This window comes from Aotus nancymaae, unplaced genomic scaffold (genome assembly GCF_030222135.1).
Source record: "Aotus nancymaae isolate 86718 unplaced genomic scaffold, 86718_ANA_hifiasm-v0.15.2.pri h1tg000021l, whole genome shotgun sequence".
Taxonomy (NCBI): Eukaryota; Metazoa; Chordata; class Mammalia; order Primates; family Aotidae; genus Aotus; species Aotus nancymaae.
Genome location: NW_026988433.1, coordinates 26957394 through 26979458, shown reverse-complemented (window position 1 = coordinate 26979458; position 22065 = coordinate 26957394). Strand labels below are relative to the sequence as shown.

The window sequence follows — 22065 nt, the reverse complement described above, 5'->3', positions numbered from 1 at the left end:
GCCTTATGACTGAATTCCTCTTCTTTGTCCTTCCATGGCATCATTGCTGTTTCCATTGTGTGTTGGGATCCTCTGTTTATCTGTTTGCTCTCCCCTCTAGACTACAAGCTCTTTGAAGGTAGTATCTGGGTCTTTTCTTTATTGTGCATCATTGGCACTGTTCTTGATACAGCTGGTGATAAGTAAATACTGAATTAAGCTGAGCCAACGCCCAGAATCGTAACTATGAAGGAGTGAGATTGGTTTTATAAAAAGTAAATATATCAGAAAGCATACATACAAAATGAATGATGTCCATTTCAGGGAAGACACCATAAGAGGGGGTGCACTTGCTGTGGCCTTTTGAGGAAACAGCCTTTTTAGTGAGTGGCACCTTCTTTTGAACAGCTTTAGTGACAGTGCATCTTCCTCTCCTAATGGAAGGATTTATATGAGAATGCTTTTAGCAACAAGGAACAAAACAACTAAGTAAAAGTGCCTTAAACAATGAAAATGTGGTCGGGCATGGTGGCTTATGCCTGTAATCGCAGCACTTTGGGAGGCCAAGGCTCATCACCAGAGGTCAGGAGTTCAAGACCAGCCTGGCCAACATGGTGAAACCCTGTCTGTACTAAAAATACAAAATTTAGCTGGGCATGGTGGCATACACCTGTAATCCCAGCTACCTGGGAGGCTGAGGCAGGAGAATCACTTGAACCCAGGAGGCAGAGGTTGCAGTGAGCTGAGATCGCACCATTGCACACGAGCCTCCATCTCAGAAATAACAGAGCGAGACTCCATCTCAAAAAATAACAACAACAACAACAAAACAAACAAATAAAAGCAATGAAAATATCTCATACAGACGAATGGGGTAAATGGTTCCAAGGTTGGCTCAGAAGTTCAACAAAGTCATCAAAGACCCAGGCTCTCTCTATTCTTCTCTACCATTCTTGGCTTTCTAAAATCCATTGGGTAATGACCCAATGATCACAGATGGCTACCTTTGTTCCAGTTATCACACTCTCATACTATTATTTTCGAAGGAAGCAAGAAGGAATAAAGTAGAGGCTCAGCCAGGGGACAAGGGGAGCTCCCTTCATGTGTCTTTCTCTCCTTTTATGACAGATGGAAATACCTCCATGAATACCCCATCACCTAGCTACCCTTAGCTGCAAAGCAGGCTGAGTACCTGGCACATTCAGGCTCCAAAGACAAAGGCAGGGAGAGAAGGAAGATTGAGGATGGCTGCTGGGAGGCAACCAAGAAGAGCACTCGGAGATTTGATTTCTGATAAAAGCCAAGAGTCAGTTGGAATCTGAGCTCTAACCTCAAGGTGGGACCATAAATCATAACATGTTGAATGCTAACTATATGCCAGATTTATAATCAGTCCTTGGCATATATTGTCTTAATTAATCTTCCCAACACTCTTGAGGTAGCCACTATTGGTAGCCCCATTTTATCTCTAAGGAAACTGAGAGCAGAAAGGTCAAATTACTCACCCCAGAGCACACAAATAATAAATGGTAAAGCCCTACCAACTCCAATATGAAGGCTCTTAATACCAAAATAGACTGAAAACTGTTTATAAGAAGGCTTCATGGCTCTTATAACCAAGGGAGGCTGAGGTGAACAGTTACATTATGCTTTTCATTTTCCCCTGCACCAACCAGGTTATTTGATCCTCAGAACAATTTGTAGGAAATATTATACTGCAGCAGGATTTTCAGGTGGCCCACACCATTTAGCCACACCATTTAATCTGCTTCTCCCTTTCTTCAGTAGAGTAAAACTCCCAATTTTTAACTGAGTGTATGGCCACCCAGAATACAGACTATATTTCCCAGCCTTCCTTATATGTAACTAAGTTCTCTTATACATGTAACTAAATTCTATTATAAACAAAAAGATCTGGCCAACTTCTGAGTCATGCCCTTAAAGAGAAGCATTCCCTCTCTCTTCCCCTTCCCCTATCTTGCTACCTGGAAGGTGAATCTCATGAAGAACCATCAGAGATGAGGGTGAAAGCCTAGAGAGGGTAGACATCAAAATAAGACTCCACCATCAGAACAGCCCAGTGTACTGGCATTGTGGCTTCAATCTCTCAATCCTACATTTCTTTTTTTTTTTTTTTAGATGGAGTCTTGCCCTGTCCCCTAGGCTGGAGTGCAGTGGCGGGATCTCAGCTCACTGCAACCTCTGCCTTCCAGGTTCAACCGATTCTCCTGCCTCAGCCTCCTGAGTAGCTGGGATTACAGGTGGGTGCCACCACGCCTGGCTAGTTTTTTTTGTTTTGGTTTGGTTTTGTGTGTGTGTGTTTTTAGAGATGAGGTTTCACCGTATTAGCCAGGATGGTCTCGATCTCCTGACCTTGTGATCTGCCCACCTCAGCCTCCCAAAGTGCTGGGATTACAGGTGTGAGCCCGGCCTCAATCTTACATTTCTTACCACTGGACTGTTACAAGAGGCATATGCTTCCTATTTAACCACTGTATTTGAAGTCTCTGTTAAACCAGTGAACCTGTGTTCTAAGATACCCCACAGATAAAATTTGGGGTGACTACCCAGACTACAGCAATGCCTGTGCCCTCCCACTTCACCTCTAAATAGCAGCTCCCATAATAAAATGTGTGCTCCCTGACCTTGACCTGATGGCCAACAGAGTGAAATATTAACATAAAATGAGTCAAAGTCCTTTTTCTAGGTCTATTTGCAATGAGGATTAAGTGATTCTAGTTTGGTCTGGGCTGATGACTTGAGTAGAGGTGATGTAAGCTCCAAAGCTGTGGACCAAAAGAAGCAGAAAATGTCAGTCTATAAACAGAGAATGAAGCAGATGAGCAGAGGCTTTCACAATCTTGATCCCAATCTTAGCCAAAGGTTCAACTGCATCTCTTTCTTTAAATTCTGCACACCATTCTCTATATTTTTACAGTAAATCTCCCACGTTGAGCTTCCCTAGCTCAAATAGGTGTTTGTTACACTTGCAAGCAGAGTTGCAAATTAATATCATGAGACCCAGTAAAGCTAAGCAAGCAGCAGGACCAAGATGCAGGCTCAGCTTCTGTCATTCTGTGTCCCTAGTCTTCCCTCAGTAGATCTACTTCACAGCTTGACTGAAAAAGCTGATCTCACTTCTCTCTTCTCTTTTTCAACAGACACATATGGCGGGACAGGATTCAGGACACCAAGCTCCTAAATTCCAATCTTGCCTAGGTCCCCCAAGTTCCAACTAGTACTTGAAATAGGAGTTGAGTCTCTGCCAACTCATTTCTTTTCAGAAAGCCCAAATGTATCTCCAGACATTTTATAATTACAGTTGTGCATCAACTAATGACAGGGGTAAATTCCAAGAAATTCATCATTTGGTAATCTCATTGCGTGAACCTCAGAGTATGCTTACATAAACCTAGATGGTGTTGGCTACTCCAAACCAAGGTTATCTGGTAGAGCAGTTGTATTCAATCTTTCGGCTTCCCTGGGCCACACTGGAAGAAGAATTGTCTTGGGCCACACATAAAACACAATACACTAACACTAACAATGTTATCATGTTTTAAGAAAGTTTACACATTTGTGTTGGGCAGTATTCAAAGTCATCCTGGGCCACATGCAGCCCATGGGCCGTGGGTTGACAAGCTTGTGTAAAGCCTGTTGCTCCTAGATTACAAACCTGTATAGCACGTAACTGTACTGAATACTGTTGGCAACTGTAACACAGTAGGAAGTATTCTTGTATCTAAATATATCTAAACATAGGAAAGGTATAGGAAAAATACAGCATATAAGATTAGAAAATGGTACACCTGTATAGGGCACTTCCCATGAGTGGAACAGCATGGGAAGTTGCTTTGGGTGAGTCAGTGGGTGAGTGACGAGTGATGGTGAAGGTATGGAACAGTACTGGACACTACTGTAGACTTTACAAACACTGTACACTTCAGCTACCTATTTTTTTTTTTTTTTTTTTTTGAGACGGAGTTTCACTCTTGTTACCCAGGCTGGAGTGCAATGGCGCGATCTCGGCTCACCGCAACCTCCGCCTCCTGGGTTCAGGCAATTCTCCTGCCTCAGCCTCCTGAGTAGCTGGGATTACAGGCACGCGCCACCATGCCCAGCTAATTTTTTGTATTAGTAGAGATGGGGTTTCACCATGTTGACCAGGATGGCAGCTACCTATTTTTAAAATGTTTTTCTTTCTTTAATCAATAATACTTGATAATAAAGCTTACTATATAAGCTTTATAATTTTTTCAACTTTATGATTCGTGTAATAACACTTAGCTTAAAATACAAATATTGTGCAACTGTATATAACGATGCTACGTTAAAAGTCCTTCTGGAATACCTCCCGAAGGACCTCCCTGGGTCTGTTTTACAGTTAACTTTTTCTTTTTCTAAGTGGAAGGAATATACTCTAAAGTAACAACAAAAAGTACAGTAAATACATGCACCATAACATGGTCATTTATTGTCATTCTTAAGCATTATCTACTGTGTATCCTTGTACATGCCAGACTTCTAAATGACTGGCAGTACGGTGCTTTGTTTACACCAGCATCACCACAAATATGTGAGCAATGCATTGTACTACAACAACTCCTGGATGAGTTAAAGTTCACATCTTATTCAAGTCAACCCCATGCTTAAAACCCTTCAATGTCTTCCATTTCCTTGGTGTTAAAGTTCACAGGCCTTGACCACGGGACCCATCCTACTTAGCCTGTCCCCTGCCTACTCTGCATCTACCTTTGAGTTCACGGTGATGCCCCAGCAGCCCTGACAGCTTGCAGCTTCTCTCCTTGTCTCTCTGACTTCACTCATGCCCTTTTTTCATTTACCGGTCAAGGAACATGCCAATTACTCACCTTTAGTATTAAGTTGCTGTAAAAGTAATGCACTTTTTGCCACTAAAGATAATCTTTGCCATTAAAAGTTATCTTTGCCTGTGGTAACAACCAACCTCCAAAATCTCAGGGGTTTATGATAAGAAATTATTTCTCAAGTGTGGGTTCACCAGTCTTCTGTGGCTCTGCTGGATGTAGCTGGGTCTGGCTCTGGTTCATGTGTGAGATTTTTGTTTACAAATTGCAGGACCTAGGCTGGAAGAGAAGCCATTCTCTGGGCATGTTGATCTCATGAAGGAGGTAGAGGCTCAAGAGCCCAAGCCAACCACGAGAGCACATATCAAGCCTCTGACCAGATCTGGTATATGTCAACTCTCTGCTCCATTGCATTGCCCAGGGCAACTCACATTAGGGAGACAAAGACCAATGAGGAAGGAGTGTGTACTCCTTTCACTGAGAAGTGGGAGGGACAGTGAATATCTGAAATGCAATAATACAATCTGCGGCACTTCTGTTTCCATGGGTTCACCATTCAGGAGAGAACAATATTAAGAGACTGTTTCTTCTCTCAACAATCTCTCGCTATCCAAGTGGGGACTGTCCCACATAAGGTCTCTCCCTAGAAACCTGCCTGCCTACTTTTTTCCTTTCCTTATCACAGGTGAACCCTGTGATAAGTTCACCAGGGCAGGACTTAGCCCCCTACAAAAGGTAAGTCAGTCTACTAATAGGGCAAAGGAATAGGAAGACTACACCAACTTCAGACAGACTCAAGCTAAGATCCACCTTTACCAGCATAAAACTGATCCTTTCACCTCTGACTCCTGTGTCCATTTCTCAGTTGGTTTATAGTATGAAGGGGAGGAGAACTGACTAAGGTTTCACCAATCCCCCAATACTTAGAATGTTCTAACCTCCATCAGGCCCCATCTGGCTAACATCTACTCATTCCTGAACAGTAGTAATAAAACTAATTAGTAATAATAACAACACTCATGTGATCCTTACTGTGTGTTAGATACTGTCTAAGTTTTGTTTTCAAATATTTGTTAATTTAAAACTCATGCAATCTGGGCATGATGACTTCCCTGTGTAATCTCAGTGCTTTGGGAGGCTGAGGCAGGAGAATTGCTCAAAGTCAGGAGTTCAAGACCAGCCCGGACAACACAGCAAGACCTCTAAAAAAAATGAGCCAGGCATGATGGCACATGCCTATAGCCCCAACAACTTAGGAGGCTGAAGAGGGAAGATACCTTGAGCCCAGGAGTTTGAGGCTACAGTGAGCTATGACTGTGCCACTGCACTCCAGCCTGGACAACAGAGTGAGACCCTGTTTCAATCATCATAATAATAATTAACTAATTAAACTCATGTAAATGCTATAAAGGAGGCACTATTTTTAACATCCACAAATTAAAGATGAAGGAACTGAGACACAGAGAGGTCAAGGCACATAACTAGTATCAGAGCCAGATTCCAACTTGGGCAACATGGTGGGAAACCAAGCCCTGAACCACTATGCTTTACTGCTTCTAGCTCCCTTGCACACTGTCTCCCAGGCTGGATGAGTGGAGTCCTTCTCTTACTGATGTCTGCAATGCACCACAAAAACTCCTATCACAGCACTGACCACTGTAACAGAATAATCTGTTTATGAGTCTGTCTTCTTCTCTTAGCTCTGAGATTTTTTTTTATTTTTTTTATTTTTATTTATTTATTTTTTTTTTTTGAGACGGAGTTTCGCTCTTGATACCCAGGCTGGAGCGCAATGGCGCGATCTCGGCTCACCGCAATCTCCGCCTCCTGGGTTCAGGCGATTCTCCTGCCTCAGCCTCCTGAGTAGCTGGGATTACAGGCACGCGCCACCGTGCCCAGCTAATTTTTTTTTGTATTAGTAGAGACGGGGTTTCACCATGTTGACCAGGATGGTCTCGATCTCTTGACCTCGTGATCCACCCGCCTCGGCCTCCCAAAGTGCTGGGATTACAGGCTTGAGCCACCGCGCCCGGCCCTTATTTTTTTTTATTTTTTAAAGAGATAGGGGCTAGCTCTATCACCCACACTGGAGGGTAGGGGCATCCTTATAGCTCACTATAGCGTGGAACTCCTGGCCTCTAGCAATCCTTCCGCCTCATCCTCCCAAGTAGCTGAGACTACAAGGGGCACAGCACTGTGCCTGGCTAATTTTTTTTCATTTTTTGTAGAGATGGGAGTCTCACTTTGTTGCCCAGGTCTCAAACTCCTAACTTCAAGTGATGCTCCTGCCATAGCCTCTCAAACTGCTGGGATTGTAGGCATGAGACACCGTGCCCAGTTGCCTCTGAGATTCTTGAGGACATGAAATGCATCTTATTCTTACTTTATCTCCTCAACCTAAGAAGATGCTTTTCTTTATTCACTCAATATTACCTGAGCATGATTAATGGCAAGCACTGTGCTAAGTGCTATTTCATTATGTCTTTAATCCACATGCTGTCCAAGAATGATGGAAAACCTGTAAAGTTAGAATAGTAGACTGCAAAAAAATACCCCACAATAATTCACCCCATGAATCAATTTCCTGACTCCTTGAATCTAGGCTGGTTTTATTATTTGCTTTGGCCAATAAAATGAAGTAGAAGTGATGTCCAGCCAGTTCCAAGCTTGGACTCATGGGGCCTTGCCCACTTCTGCTCACTCCCTTGAGGCCCTGGGTACTACCACAGGAATAAGCCTGGGCTAGGCCAACCCACTGGAGAATGGGAGGCCATGTGAAGCAGAGATAAGCCAGCACAGCTGAGGCCATCCTAGATCAGCCTGGCCTTGGGTCATCTTACAACTAACTGCAGACATATGGGCCCAGCAGACATAAGTCCCACCTTGCCTAGAGGAGAGAAGCAACCTGTCAAAACACAGTTTCATTAACAAATTGCTGTTGTTATAACCTACTAAGTTGTGGAGCTGTTTTTTACCCAGCAAAAGCTAACTAATACAATGTCAACCTGGTTATCCCAAGGATGATGGTAAGAATTGCAGTGACTGTGCACAGACTCTCTTGAAGATGAAGAAGTGAGACAGCAACCAGTTCACATGTGGTCCTTGTCAATTAAGCCAAAGACCCCAGTTCTGCCTCTTCCTTTTTGCTCACACTCCAAAGACTAGTCACATGGTCTGCAAAATGAGAAAGGACCAGGGGTGGTCTAAATATCAGGTGAAAATAAGTCAGACAGGGCAACAGACCTCTCGTTCCAGTCTCCAAGGGTTTCAACACACCAGCTCTCCACCCCTAAGATAAACCTTACTCTACCAGGAAGTGACTATCAGGTATCTCAGAATTAGAATCTTTCAAGAGAATGTTCAATGACAGCTGGATGCAGTGGCTCATGCCTGTAGTCCCAGCACTTTGGGAGGCCGAGGCAGGAGAATCACCTGAGGTCAGGAATTCAAGACTACACTGGCCAACACGGCAAAATGCAATCTCTACAAAATACAAAAATTAGGCAGGTGTGGTGGTGGGCGCCTGTAATCCCAGCTACTTGGGAGGCTGAGGTAGGAGAATTGCTTCAACTAGAGAGGCAGAGGTTGCAGTGCCAAGATCACACCACAGCACTCCAGCCTGGGCAACAGAGAGAGACTCCATCTCAAGAAAAAGAGGCAAAATAAAGTGCCAGGAAAGACTCATGTATTCAAAAGGAATGAAGCCAGTTCCTTCAGAAGTGACATGGATCTTAAAAATGACACATGTGTGGGATTTTTTTTGGTTAGTGATTAAGGACTCTGCATTTCTAGAAAGGGATGAGAACCTTCCTGTTCTCTCACCAAGTACTTACTCCTCTGCCTGGGCAAAGTTTTCCATTACCACCTAATGAGCTCTGTCTCAAAAAACTGAGAGTAGCTTCTGAGCTCTCCAGGAAAGAGGAGCACCTTTTTTATTGGCTTCTTCAGGCCCTGCTGTATTTACATAGCCCAAGTCAATAGCCTCAAGGTGCATTTCTCTGTTGTAAGTAGGAGACGAGCCTTCCTTAAATGGCCTTTTGTAAGGTATTTATTGAAGAAATATTTAGTGAACTGGCACAGTGCTAGGTCCTGAAAATAAAACAGTGAAAGGACACAGGACCTGCCTGCTAGAAGAAGAGGGGCATGGAGAAGGACAACAAAGAAGAGGAAGGGGAGAAGATCCTTATAACTACCACAGGGTTTTGCTTCTTCAGTTTGTGTATTTCATTTTGTTTTAAGCTTTCGTGTATTGAGACCCTGGCACCGTGCCAGACTCAGGGAAGAAAAGTGTATTAAGAAAATAAACAGGATCTACTTTCAGAAAGATAACAGTAATTTTGTTAATAACATTGCTATGATAACTTCTTTGGTTTCATTTGCTTTTACTTGTTTGTTGTAAAATCTTATAACATTTGCTATGTTAACCATTTTTTAGTGTACAGTTCAGTGGCATTCAGTCCATTCCCATTGTTGTACAAATGGGATGTAATCAAACTAAAGAGCTTCTGCACAGCAAAAGACACTATCATCAGAGTGAATATGCAACCTACAGAACGGGAGAACATTTTTGCAATCTATCCATCCGACAAAGGTCTAATATCCAGAATCTACAAGGAACTTAAACAAATTTACAAGAAGAAAAACAAGCAATCCTATCAAAAACTGGACAAAGAATATGAACAAACACTTCTCACAATAAGGCATTTATAGGGCCAACAAACATATGAGAAAAAGCTCATCATCACTGGTCATTAGACAAATGCAAATCAAAACCACAATGAGATACCATCTCAAGCAAGTTAGAATGGCAATCATTAAAAAGACGGGAAACAACAGATGCTAGAGAGGATGTGGAGAAATACGAATGCTTTTACACTATTGGTGGAAGTGTCAATTAGTTCAATCATCATGGATACAGTGTGGCAATTACTCAAGGATCTAGAACCAGAAATACCATTTGACCTAGCAATCCCATTACTGGGTATATACCCAAAGGATTATAAATCATTCCACAAGTATGTTCATTGCAACACTATTTACAATAGCAAAGACTTGGACCCAACCCAAATGCCCATCAATAATAGACTGGATAAAGAAAATGTGGCACATATACACCATGGAATACTATGCAGCCATAGAAAAGAATGAGTTTATGTCCTTTGCAGGGACATGGATGAAGCTGGAAACCATCATTCTCAACAAACTAATACAGAAACAGAAAACCAAACACCACATATCCTCACTCATAAGTGGGACCCGAACGATGAAAACACATGGACACAGGGAGGAGAACATCACACACCCAGGCCTGTCAGGGCCAGGGGACAGGGACCGGGGGGCAGGCAAGGGGAAAGAGAGCATTAGGACAAATATATAATGAATGCGGGACTTAAAACCTAGATGACGGGTTGATGGGTGCAGCAAAACCACCATGGCACATGTAAACCTATGTAACAAATCTGCACATTCTACATATGTATCCCAGAATTTAAATTAAAAAAAAAAAAAAATGGTTGGTGTCATGGCGGCCAGTGAGTTGGTAGGAGGGGTCCACGGACTGCGGAAAGTCACTAAAACAGAGGTAGAACTGGCCCAATCTGGACAGTGGAAATTCGTGGGAATGAGCAAAAGGCCTTGTGTGGATGACTGCCTCACTAGAGGAGGGCCCCTGGTAAAGTCCCAGCCAGGCCTCTGAGTCTCTCAGCAGAACCCAGAACCCACGTTGCCTGGGAACCCCTCTGTGTTACGGAATCTTAACCTTTGGACTAGTCTCTCATGAAGGCAGACCTTCAAGGATACTTGGTTGGATTGTCGGATGGTGCTAAAAGTTTTTTTTCCCGTGTGGACCAGGTTGTTTGCTAAACTCGCTGCGGTGGCGTCCTGGTTTGGGGGCCTCGGCTCCAGATGCGGCCAGTCTCTGGGTCAAGTCAGAGGCAGCCTGGTTTCCCTTGCTGGCCAGATTTCAAACTTTACAAAGGTTATGCTGATGGGGGGCACAGAGGAAGTGGAAGGAGAATTACCTGATTTTAGGGCAAAGGAAATTGAAGTCATTCATAAAATCTTGAGGTCAGAGAACGAAAGTCCTAAGAAACTTTGTACTGATCTACAAGAGAAACATGAAGCATCACAGCTTCCAATGAAACAGCAATCTACAGGTCACCAAAAACAACTTCAACAAAAAGAGGTGGAAATCCTCTTTTGGCAGCAACTGTATCCATCATTTTGTGATATTCTGTCTTTAGATGGCTATTTTCCCTAGTCTTCTCATTCAAAACAGCGAATAGCTGTTCTCTCTCCATAGCATAGGCCTGAAGTTGCTGTTGAAGGTAAACAACATCTTGAGTATAGGAAGTTGATGACATTCTAGCATGAAGAACTTCTATCTCCAAATCTTTAAGCCAGACAGACTGCACACCAGGACGAGTTGCTGAAACTGCAGTCACGTGCTCAGTCAGTACCTTCAGGAGCTGGCAATGTACCAGCAACCACTGTGTCTTCATTCATTGATGGGATTAGTCATCATCCTTCACCTTTCCATGATGATGACACAGGTTTTCATGATACAATTTCATCCCAATGAGAAATAAACCGACTCTCAAATGAAGTTTCAAGACTTGAGTGTGAAGTTGTCTACTGGAGAGATATTGTGGAGACTCTAAAAGTGGAAAAAGGGGAGATAGAGGCAGAATTTCATCGGGCTGAAAAGAGACTGTTGGAAGAAGCAAACAAGCATGAGAAAACCATTGAAGAACTGTCAAATGCATGTAACTTGAATACCTCTGCCTTGCAGACAGAACATGAGCATTTAATTAAACTCAATCAAAAGAAAGACACTGAAATAGCAGAAGTCAAAAAGAGTATCGGACAAATGGATGCTGATCATAAACAAACTAAGGACATTTTGTCATTTAGTCTAGAAGAGCAGAAGCAATTGACACGACTTTTAACCGAGAAAGAAATTTTTATTGAAAAACTTCAAGAAAGAAGTTCAAAGTTACAGGAGAACTGGATAAATATTCTCAGGTCTTAAGAAAACATGAAATTTCTAGACAGACCATACAGAAAAAGGACAGAAGTCTTGGATCCATGAAAGAAGAAAATAATCATCTGCAAGAAGAATTGCAACGACTTGGGGAACAGCAGAGTCAAACTGCAACTGTGGCTGACCCGAAAACCCCGATAATGGTACTGAACTAGAATCTGAGGTATCTCAACTGAACATGATCAAGGATCATCTTGAAGAGGAAACTGAACACCATCCAAAGATAACTGAGGATCAAAACCAGAGTAAGATGCAACTACTTCGGTCTTTACAAGAGCAGGACATGGATGAGCTGAGACACCAGCATGAGCAAATGAATGCCACGCACACCCAGCTCTGTTTAGAGAACGATGAGGAAATTCAGTGTTTGCAAAAAACAATCCAACCAATCAAAACCCAGTCTCATGAAGAAAAGCAGGAGATTCAAACAGGTAACTCTGATGTTTTTCAAGACACCAAAGTTCAGAGCCTCAATATAGAAAACGGAAGTGAAAAGCATGATTTATCTAAAGCTGAAACAGAAAGATTAGTGAAAGGAATCAAAGAGCGAGAACTGGAGATTAAACTTCTAAATGAAAAGGATATAGCTTTAACTAAACCGACTGATCAGTTGTCCAAAGATGAAGCTGATCAACTAACTCAGATTATTCAGCAGAAAGATTTGGAGATAGAAGTTCTTCATGCTAGAATGTCATCAACTTCCTATACTCAAGATGTTGTTTACCTTCAACAGCAACTTCAGGCCTATGCTATGGAGAGAGAACAGCTATTCGCTGTTTTGAATGAGAAGACTAGGGAAAATAGCCATCTAAAAACAGAATATCACAAAATGATGGATACAGTTGCTGCCAAAGAAGCAGCTCTCATCAAACTGCAAGATGGAAATAAAACATTGTCCATGAGATTCGAAAGCAGTGACCAAGACATGTTTAGAGAGAATCTTCAGAATTTATCACATATCATTCGAGAGAAAGACATTGAATCAGATGCACTAAGCCGGAAATGTCAGACCTTATTGGCAGTTTTACACACATCCAGCACCGGTAATGAGGCTGGAGGTGTTAACAGTCATCAATTTGAGGAGCTCTTACAGGAACGTGACAAGTTAAAACAGCAAGTGAAGAAAATGGAGGAGTGGAAACAGCAGGTGATGACCACAGTACAAAACATACAACATGAGTCCGCCCAGCTTCAGGAAGAACTTCACCTACTTCAGGTACAAGTTTTGGTTGACAGTGATAATAATTCTAAATTACAAATGGATTATACTGGCCTGATCCAAAGTTATGAGCAGAACGAAACCAAACTCAAAAATTTGGGGCAGGAATTAGCACAAGTTCAGCACAGCACTGGGCAGCTTTGCAATGCCAAGGATCTTCTTTCAGGAAAACTTGGTATTATTTCACCCCAGCTGTCTTCAGCATCATTGCTGACTCCCCAGTCAGCAGAGTCTCTTAGAGCAAGTGAGTCTGATGTATTGAATGAATCTTCTGAATTACTACAGCAAGAGCTAGGAGAGCTCAGAAAATCACTATAGGAAAAAGATGCAACGATTAGAACTCTCCAGGAAAATAATCACAAATTGTCTGATTCACTTGCTGACACCTCAGAGCTAGAAAGAAAAGAACATGAAAAAACTGATACAGAAATTAAGCAGCTAAAGGAGAAACAAGATGTTTTGCAAAAGTTACTTAAGGGAAAAGACCTCTTAATCAAAGCCAAAAGTGATCAATTGTGTTCTTCCAATGAAAATTTCACTAACAAAGTAAATGAAATCGAACTTTTGAGGCAAGAGGTAACAAACCTGAAGGAGAGAATATTAATCCTAGAGATGTACATTGGCAAACTAAAAGAAGAAAATGAAAAAAGAGTAGAAACATCCAGGGAAAAGGAAACAGAATATCAAGCATTACTAGAGACTATCATGAAGTTTTCTATGATGCTGCAAGAAAAAGAGTTTGAGTGCCATTCAATGAAGGAGAAGTCTTTTGCTTTTGAAGAGCTATTGAAAGAAAAAAAAACAGAACAAGACTGGGGAGTTCATTCAGCTTGTAAATACAGTTAAATCAATGCAGGAGAAGACACTTGTATTTCAACAGGAGAGAGACCAAGTCATGTTGGCCCTGAAACAAAAACAAATGGAAAACACTGCCCTGCAGAATGAGGTCCAACGTTTACGTGACAATGAATTTAGGTCAAACTAGGAGCTAGAGAGATTGCGTAATCATCTTCTAGAATCAGAAGATTCTTATACTTGTGAGGCTTTGGCCGCAGAAGATAGAAAGGCTCAACTAAGAAAGAAAGTCACAATATTGGAGGAAAAGTTAGTTTCATCCTCTAATGCAATGGAAAATGCAAGCCATCAAGCCAGTATGCAGGTAGAGTCATTGCAAGAACAATTGAATGTAGTCTCCAAGCAAAGGGATGAAACTGTGCTGCAGCTTTCTGCCTCTCAGGAGCAAGTAAAGCAGTATGCTCTGTCACTGGGCAACCTGCAGATGGTACTACAGCATTTCCAACAACAAGAAAAAGCTATGTATTCTGCTGAACTAGAAAAGCAAAAACAGCTTACAGATGAATGGAAGAAAAAGGAGGAACATCTGGAAAGAAAAGTGATATCATTACAGGAACATTTGGATGTAGCAAACGCTGCACTGGATTCAGCATCAAGACTTAAAGAACCAATTGAAGAACTTAAAAAACAAAATGAATTCCAACCAGAAATGCTGGATGATGTACAAAAGAAATCGATGAACTCAGCAAACAGTTCAGAAGGAAAAGTGGACAAAGTCCTAATGAGAAACTGCCTCATCGATCATTTCCACACGCCGAAAAATCAGTGTCATCAAGTGTTACGGTTGATAGGGAGCATCCTGGGTGTCAGAAGGGAGGAGATGGAGCAGTTGTTTCATGACCATCAGGGCAGTGTTACCAGGTGGACGACTGGGTGGCTTGGAGGAGGGTCAAAAAGTGTTCCCGACACAACTTTGAAATCAAATCAGCAATTTGTGATTCCTAGTTCTTTATCAGAACTTTTTGTAAAATTTCTAGAAACAGAATCTCATTCATCTGTTCCACCACCAAAGCTTTCTGTTCATGATATGAAACCTCTAGATTCACTGGGAAGGAGAACACTAGATATAAATGCACCATAAAGTTTTAAAGATACAGCAGAATCCAGGTGTGGTAGAAGAACAGATGTAGATCTGTTTTTGGCTCCTCACTCAGCAACTGTGCCTCTTATTAACCCAGCTGGACTTGGGGACTTGGACCTGGTGGGCCCCGACATCACCTTTTGAAACCCATCTCAGATGTTTGGCCCACATTTATACCTTTGCCAGTGTTACCTGACAACAGTGCTGGAGTTGCACTGAAAGACCTTTTAAAGCAAGTGAAGATTCTCAAGCCAGAGACCATCTAGCACTTCAAAGAAACCATGAACACTATACATATGTATTTTATCACAAAATGGCCTTTTGCAAAAAGTCATGTATTTGTTTGTAGTTGTGCTTCCTCTGAATTTAATAAAAATATTCCTAATGTTTTTAGAAATTCCAGGTGTCAGCAGCAAGTGTTTGCTATATAATCTGCTTTATTCCTTCTGATGTGACCTAATTTAAGCTAGGAAGATTTATCTTTTATCTTAACTTACAAAAATACAGACAGACAAAAATACTAGTAGCTATATGTTAGCTTTTTATTTCCTTCTGTGATTTCCAAGCCCATTTAAGCTAGAGACTGTGGTTTATCAAGAGTTTTTTTGGTTGTTTTTTAATGACAAAGTAGCTTCTCTGCATTGTGTGGAAAGTTGATCTGAAGCATACATTGATTATCTTTAGAGGACTTTGTGTAAACAGGCCAACCAGATTGTCCCTGAAAGGTTATGAAAGGTTACAGGTGCCCTGAGTATGTATTTGGTCCCTGAAAGGTTACAGGTGCCCTGAGTATGTATTTGGTCCTATGCAATGTCATCACGTGTGTAGACTCTTTTATTGTAGTTGTCTTAAATAGAGATGGAGTCTCACTGTTGCCAGACTGGTGTCGAACTCCTGGGCTCAACTGATCCTCCCTCCTCAGCCCCACAAAGTGCTGGGATTACAAGCAAGAGCCACTGCGCCCAGCGCCGTGTGTAGATTCATGTGACTACCACCATAGTCAAGATACAAAACGCTTCCATCACAAGTATCCCCACCATTGCCCTCTCATAATCATAGCCACCTCTCTCCCTGTCCCTCTCCTGAATTCCTGACAACCACTAACTGCTCTCCATCCTAGTCATTTTGTTATTTCAAGAGTGTTATATAAATGGAATCTATATGTCACCTCTTGAGACTGGCTTTTTTTCACTCAGCATAACTCCCTTGAGATCCATCCAAGTTTTTGGATGTATCACTAGTTTGTTCCTTTTTATTGTTGAATACATAGTATAGATATATCACTTAGTTTTAACAGCTATTTTAAAATATCATCTTAAAATTAAATGTTTCTTTACACAAATTCATACAACTTTAATGTAAGTATTAAATCATACAGCTGCATATACATAAGTATAATTAGCAATATCACTGAACATGCCACTTCCTGATATATGAGGTACAGCAATCCGAGAATTAACTGTTCTCATCACAGTGGCCACTGAGGGCAATGAACCATTTGATAGCACCAGTACCCAGATATCTGAAACTTCAGAGAATATTTCTTTAATTTTTTATAAACCCATCATAAAAAAATCCTGACTTGAAACTTAACTGTATCTGAATGTTCATATTTTTATTAGTTGAAGTTGTACGTTTAGAAAGACATTTCTTGCAAATTCTGTAAATTTCTATGTGCCTTTAAAATGGAAATATTAATTAACAAAGAAAGGTGAAAATGAGACAAATTCAAATACGTTAAGAGGCCTGGCTCAGGCCAGAACTAAATTTGGTTGTTTGCAAGTTTTGCTGTGATTAACTGTACTTTCTAATGTATTTGGAAGACTGGAAGTCTTCATTACATGTTGATGGGTGAAACTTGTTTTTCTGAAAAATGAAGTAACTGAGAATGCTGCTTCAGAATGTCTCTATCTCCTTAGATAACTAATTTATATTGCCATGCTTTATTTAGTATACTTTAAAGAAAGTGGTCATACAAGTTCTATATTAGAACTGTCAAACTGCCTCCTCTTGGTTTTTTACCCATTATTATTTCTCTACGAGTTGCTGTCTCTTGTTGTTTTGGGTTTTGTTTTGCTTTGTTTTGTTTCGAGGTGGAGTTTTGCTCTTGTAGCCCAGGCTGGAGTGCAATGGTGCCATCCGGGCTCACTGCTACCTCCACCTCCCCGGTTCAAGTGAATCTCTTGCCTCAGCCTCCCAAGTAGATGGGATTATAGGTACGTGCCACCATGCCAGGCTAACTTTTGTATTTTTACTAGAGACAGGGTTTCGCCATGTTGGCCGGGCTGGTCTCGATCTCCTGACCTCAGGTTATCCACCTGCCTTGGCCTCCCAAAGTGCTGGGATTACAGGAGTGAGCCACCGCACCCAGCCTACTCCTTGACTCCTAATAAAAATACCTTCACTGACTATTCTACATTATTTGCTGCTTGCCGTTGAAGTTTCATTTCAGTGTGGAGCAAATGAAATACTAGTTTCTAAGTTAAAAAACACACATGGTCCTTTATTTTTAAGAAATAGAATGTGTAAAAAGTTTTTTAATTTGACAAAGATATGCATGATTGGTATTTAGGTAGTATGTCATCACATTTGAAATGCCTTTTTTGACTTTTTTAATATTTCCTTCTCTGACCAAAACAGCCTGTCCCCTTCTCATCCCATAGTTTAACACAAGTTTAAAAGCTATTGTGGGTGGATTACATAGCTAAACATCACAGAGCTTGGTATTAAATGGTTTCTATATAAATAATTTTATGATCTTATCCTAAATCTATAGTACCTAATGTTTTCATTGTGTTATTGAAACTATAGCTGACTGGTATGCATAGTAAGTGTTCCTTGATCTAAACCAGAGAAAATACATCCACTTTTCTGATACTTAGTTGTATCAGGGATGAATCACCTGCTCACCAAACCGTCTTAGTAAGCAGACAGTGATGAAGCATATAATTCTAATGCTGGCAATAGGACATTGCTAACAGTGCGTTTAACTGCAATATTTTAACTACAGTAATATTTCTGTTTATTGGTTGAATTCCAACCTCTCTGCCATAGTTCTTCACCACGTTCCTAATGGTTTTCAACCTCTCTACTGTAGTAGAAAATGCACACAGCCATTGAATTTAAACACTATTTTACCATAATAGGAGATCAAATTGTTTGAATTTTCATTCCTGCCATTCTTGACTTAAAAAATGAAAGGAAGAAAAAACAAAACTAAGCAACAAAACCCTAGGAAAAAAGAAATGGCTTCTTTGCAATTAGCCAAGTAAAACGTCCAATAATATTCCCCCAAATAAAGCCTCTGGTTTCTTTTTAACTCTTAATGGTTAATTGAAAAGCGTACAGAAACTATCAAAATACTTATCCAATCAATAGATTGGGGGGAAGCTATGTTTCAGGGACAGGAGAGTAATGAGAATTATTTAGAAAACACTATTATGCATCAAACTTAAAAGTATTTGAACCTGATTTTTTAAAGGTAATGAAGTTTCCCACATAGCAAAGTATTTAAAACCAATTCCATCAACAAAAATTTATCTTTAATTTTGTAAATATAAAGTATAGGTGATATTTATTTTATATATTCCTATGAAAAAAAATGCTACTTCAATGTTCTGACATTTGTGATTATTTGGCAGTCTTCACTTTTTAACTTATTAAAAAGTTAAATACTTATTGTTTTATCTATGTAAAACTGATCAATTGTCTTTTGATTTTTAGGGAAATACCTAAATGTGGGAAATTTCTAACCCAACTTTAATATTAGATTGTGTTTTTTATAGAGTTAAAGTTAATGCATTGTTTAACTTCTCAGGAGCACTTCAAGGTGAAAAAAATGCTCCAAATAAAAATGACATATCTAAGTTGGCAATGTCTTCATTCACAATAAAAAAAATTTTTTTTTAGCAAACAAAAAAAGAATTGTTGACATAGCTACCTACTATGTGCCAAGAACTGTTCTAAATACATTGCACATATTCAGTCATCTCTTTCTTCCAACCGTCATTGGCTACCATTGCAAAATGAGGAACCTCAGAGAGGTCAAGTAACAGCTCAAACACACAGCTGGTGAGTGGCCCAGCCAGCACTCAGTGGCCTGGTTCTAAAGCCTGCACTTAGCTGCTATTCTAGATGGTGTCTGATTTTCTCCTAGAATTTATAGACGGATATACATGATAGATAGATGGATAAAGATGGGGGAGAGGCTTTTTTTCCACTCCTGACTTTTATTTACAGTCTTTCCCCTCTTATTTGTTGGGAATACATGCTGGTGGATGGTACCAAACTCTATATATGCAGCATATGTTTTTTCATATATATGTATGTGTGTATGTGTATGTACATATATATATATACATATATACCTATGATGAAGTTTAATTTACAAATTTGGCAGTTAAGAGATTAACCACAATAACTAAAAATACAATTGAAGAATTATAAAATATACTATAATAGGGGTTGTGTGAATGTGGCGTCTCTCCTCTCTCTCAAGATACCTTCTTGCTCTGCACTCACCCTTTTTCATGAAGGCGTGAGACGATAAAATGCCTAATAATGAGATGAAGAAAGGCGAATGACGCAGACATCGTGATGTGGCCTCAGACTGCTATTGACCTTCTGACCATATATCAAATACGAATCATTTATTTCTGGAACTGTGGTTGATGTAAGTGAAACCGTGGAAAGCAAACCCACGGATAAGGGGGTGCTCCCTGTACCTGTGGAGTAGAGCTCCACAGTCATAATTGGCCTCTGCCTCCCACTCCTAATGGTGGAGTAGCCTCCACCTGGGGACTGCATCTCCTGGGCTCCCCTGACCTCTGGCTTTCTGGGGGCACTGTCAATGGGAAGCACCACAGAGACCAGAGGGTGAGAAGTGCAGTTTCTGTGTCCCCCCGTGGCGGTGGATCTTACCCTGTAGGACTTTCCTTAGCCACAGCCTCTCAAAACCTCCCCGAATTCTTAGGAGAGGTGAATCTTCCGGCCGTTGGTAGTCTTAGGGTGTCACCGTTGTTTGCTCCTTAATTCTGCCCAGGCCTCTGGAATTCCACCATCTCTTCACTTGGATCTGCCGCAAGGCTGGTGCCCTGGCGCTGAGGCCGCATGTACTTGAGGAAAACGGTGGCAGTACCTGAGGAAGATGGCGGCGTGTCCCGGCGAGGGACCTCGGAGTGCAGCGCGGGCCGTGCACAGCTCGAGCGGGCCCAGTTCCTCGGAGCTGTAAAGTTCCGGCTGGAGCCTGGAGCTCGCCCCGTCGAGCAAGCGCTGCGCCAGTCTCAGAGCCGAAGCCGCGTGACGACCCGGCTCCCATCCCGCCGCCTCCGCCACCAGCAAACACAGCTGCAGGAAGTAGGTGGCAAGTAGCATCACCTGGGAGCTGCTCCCGGCCAGCGCGGCCAGCAGCTGCCCGGGCGGTGCAGCCGGAAATGGGTGGCTCGGGATGCGGCGCTCGGCGTGCAGCAGCTCCGCCCGCGGGAAGGAGTCTGCGCTCAGGGGGCAGAGGCAGGCGGGCTGCAGATGGGGGATGCAGGGTGGAGGTGAAGGAGTCTTGGATCCCAGCTCTTTACTCCCTGCCCTGGAACGGCCCAAGTTCCAGACCTCAGTTTTCCCGGGAAGCACGCACTCTTCCATTTTGCACGCCACAAACGGGCAGGCCACGCCCAGAAGCTGCAGGCGACCTGAGCGCACTCGACTGGCGCTCAGGTAGGAATCAAGCAGGTGCACCGCCAGATCAAGTATGTCACCAGCCAGACCCAGGTACTCATGCACCTGCACCAGCTAGTCTGAACCAGAGCGCGCATCTCCGGAGTCACAGCTCGGGTCAGGGCTCTCCGGGGCAGCATACGACACACCATGACTTCTGCGAAGATGTACCCAGCGTACTGGCGTTCTCCCTGCAGCCCACCTCTCCAGGAGTCTTGAGGAGACACTGGGGCGCTCAGAGGCTCTGCATCGAGGGAGGCAGCAGGACCCTACAAAGGAGAGAGCCTGGGGGCTCAGGGCCTAAAGAGAGGCCAGAGACGGGAGACGGGCCCCTGGCCCCTGTTTCTCACCAGCATCCTCCAGGAGGGCGCGGGCGAGGCCAAGATCTACCCCACCAGCTCTTCACACTCTCAAGAGGTTCAGACTTAGGATGGGAAGATGACTATTTTAGTCAGACCCTATTTTTTCCAAGAAATCCCTTTGTGGGAAGGCAGAGCCAACAGAGGGAGGAAATCTAGGGGTCAGGTAGTGTTTCTCTTCCCCCCGCCCCCTCCCCCCACCGCCTGAAATCACACAAGAATGAGGAGGGCTTTACCCTGACTTTGCAAAGACCCCCTCCTCAAGCCTTCTCATTGCTGCTGAGCACCAGCTGCACACTCTGGCCAGGGCCAACATGAAGCCTTGAGCATAAAACCCTTAAGAGGCCTTCCATGCCCCAGAAATGGCCAGAAGGAGCACCTGGCCCTCTGCCTGGGCCCCTGTTCCCAGCAGCTCCTGCTCCCAGGTGTGGTGACCCCAAAACCCTTACCCCAGATCTGTGAGACGAGTCAGAGGTAGGTGAAATTCTGAGAAGAGCCTGGATTTCCCAGGCTGCCCCAGTGAAGTTAGAAGTCAGGTCAAGACCATCAAGTGAGAAAAGCAAATGCCCCCTCACCAGGGAAGGGACCAGGCCCACAGGCTCAGTTTCCTCATTTTGCAATGGCAGCAATGGTGGTTAGGAGAATTAACAGCTTGAGTTGTTCTTTCCCACAACCCAAGTCCTCACTTCTACACTCTCTCCCGTCAACCCACCACACCCCCAAATGTTTTCTGCTTGATTCTCTGAGAACCTGCTGGAATCCCAAGGCGCTCAGGCAGAGCAGATGGAAAAGTGTGGCTGCTCCAGAGGTATGCACTTTCTACATAGTAGAATCCTAGAGAGGCATCCCCAAAGAAGAGCGTTAATGAGGAATTTCAGGCAGTGGTTGGGGCAGTCTTGGGGGCAGGAGTATTAGACCCTAATCAACTTTCTCTTGCATTCAAAGCAGGTTAGCCAGGGTCAGCCAGGTCATTGCCTGTGGCTGCTTCTGCGGAG

General features: G+C 42.6%; 3 pseudogenes; 2 read left to right on the top strand and 1 right to left on the bottom strand.

Annotated features, from left to right (window-relative positions):
• LOC105728854 (cyclin-P-like) overlaps window positions 1–21067 on the bottom strand; it is a 31140-nt pseudogene extending 10073 nt beyond the window's left edge.
• Window positions 10327–13305, top strand: LOC110569260 (thyroid receptor-interacting protein 11-like; annotated as a pseudogene).
• Window positions 13679–15268, top strand: LOC135276233 (thyroid receptor-interacting protein 11-like; annotated as a pseudogene).
• Window positions 21068–22065: the final 998 nt, after the last annotated feature.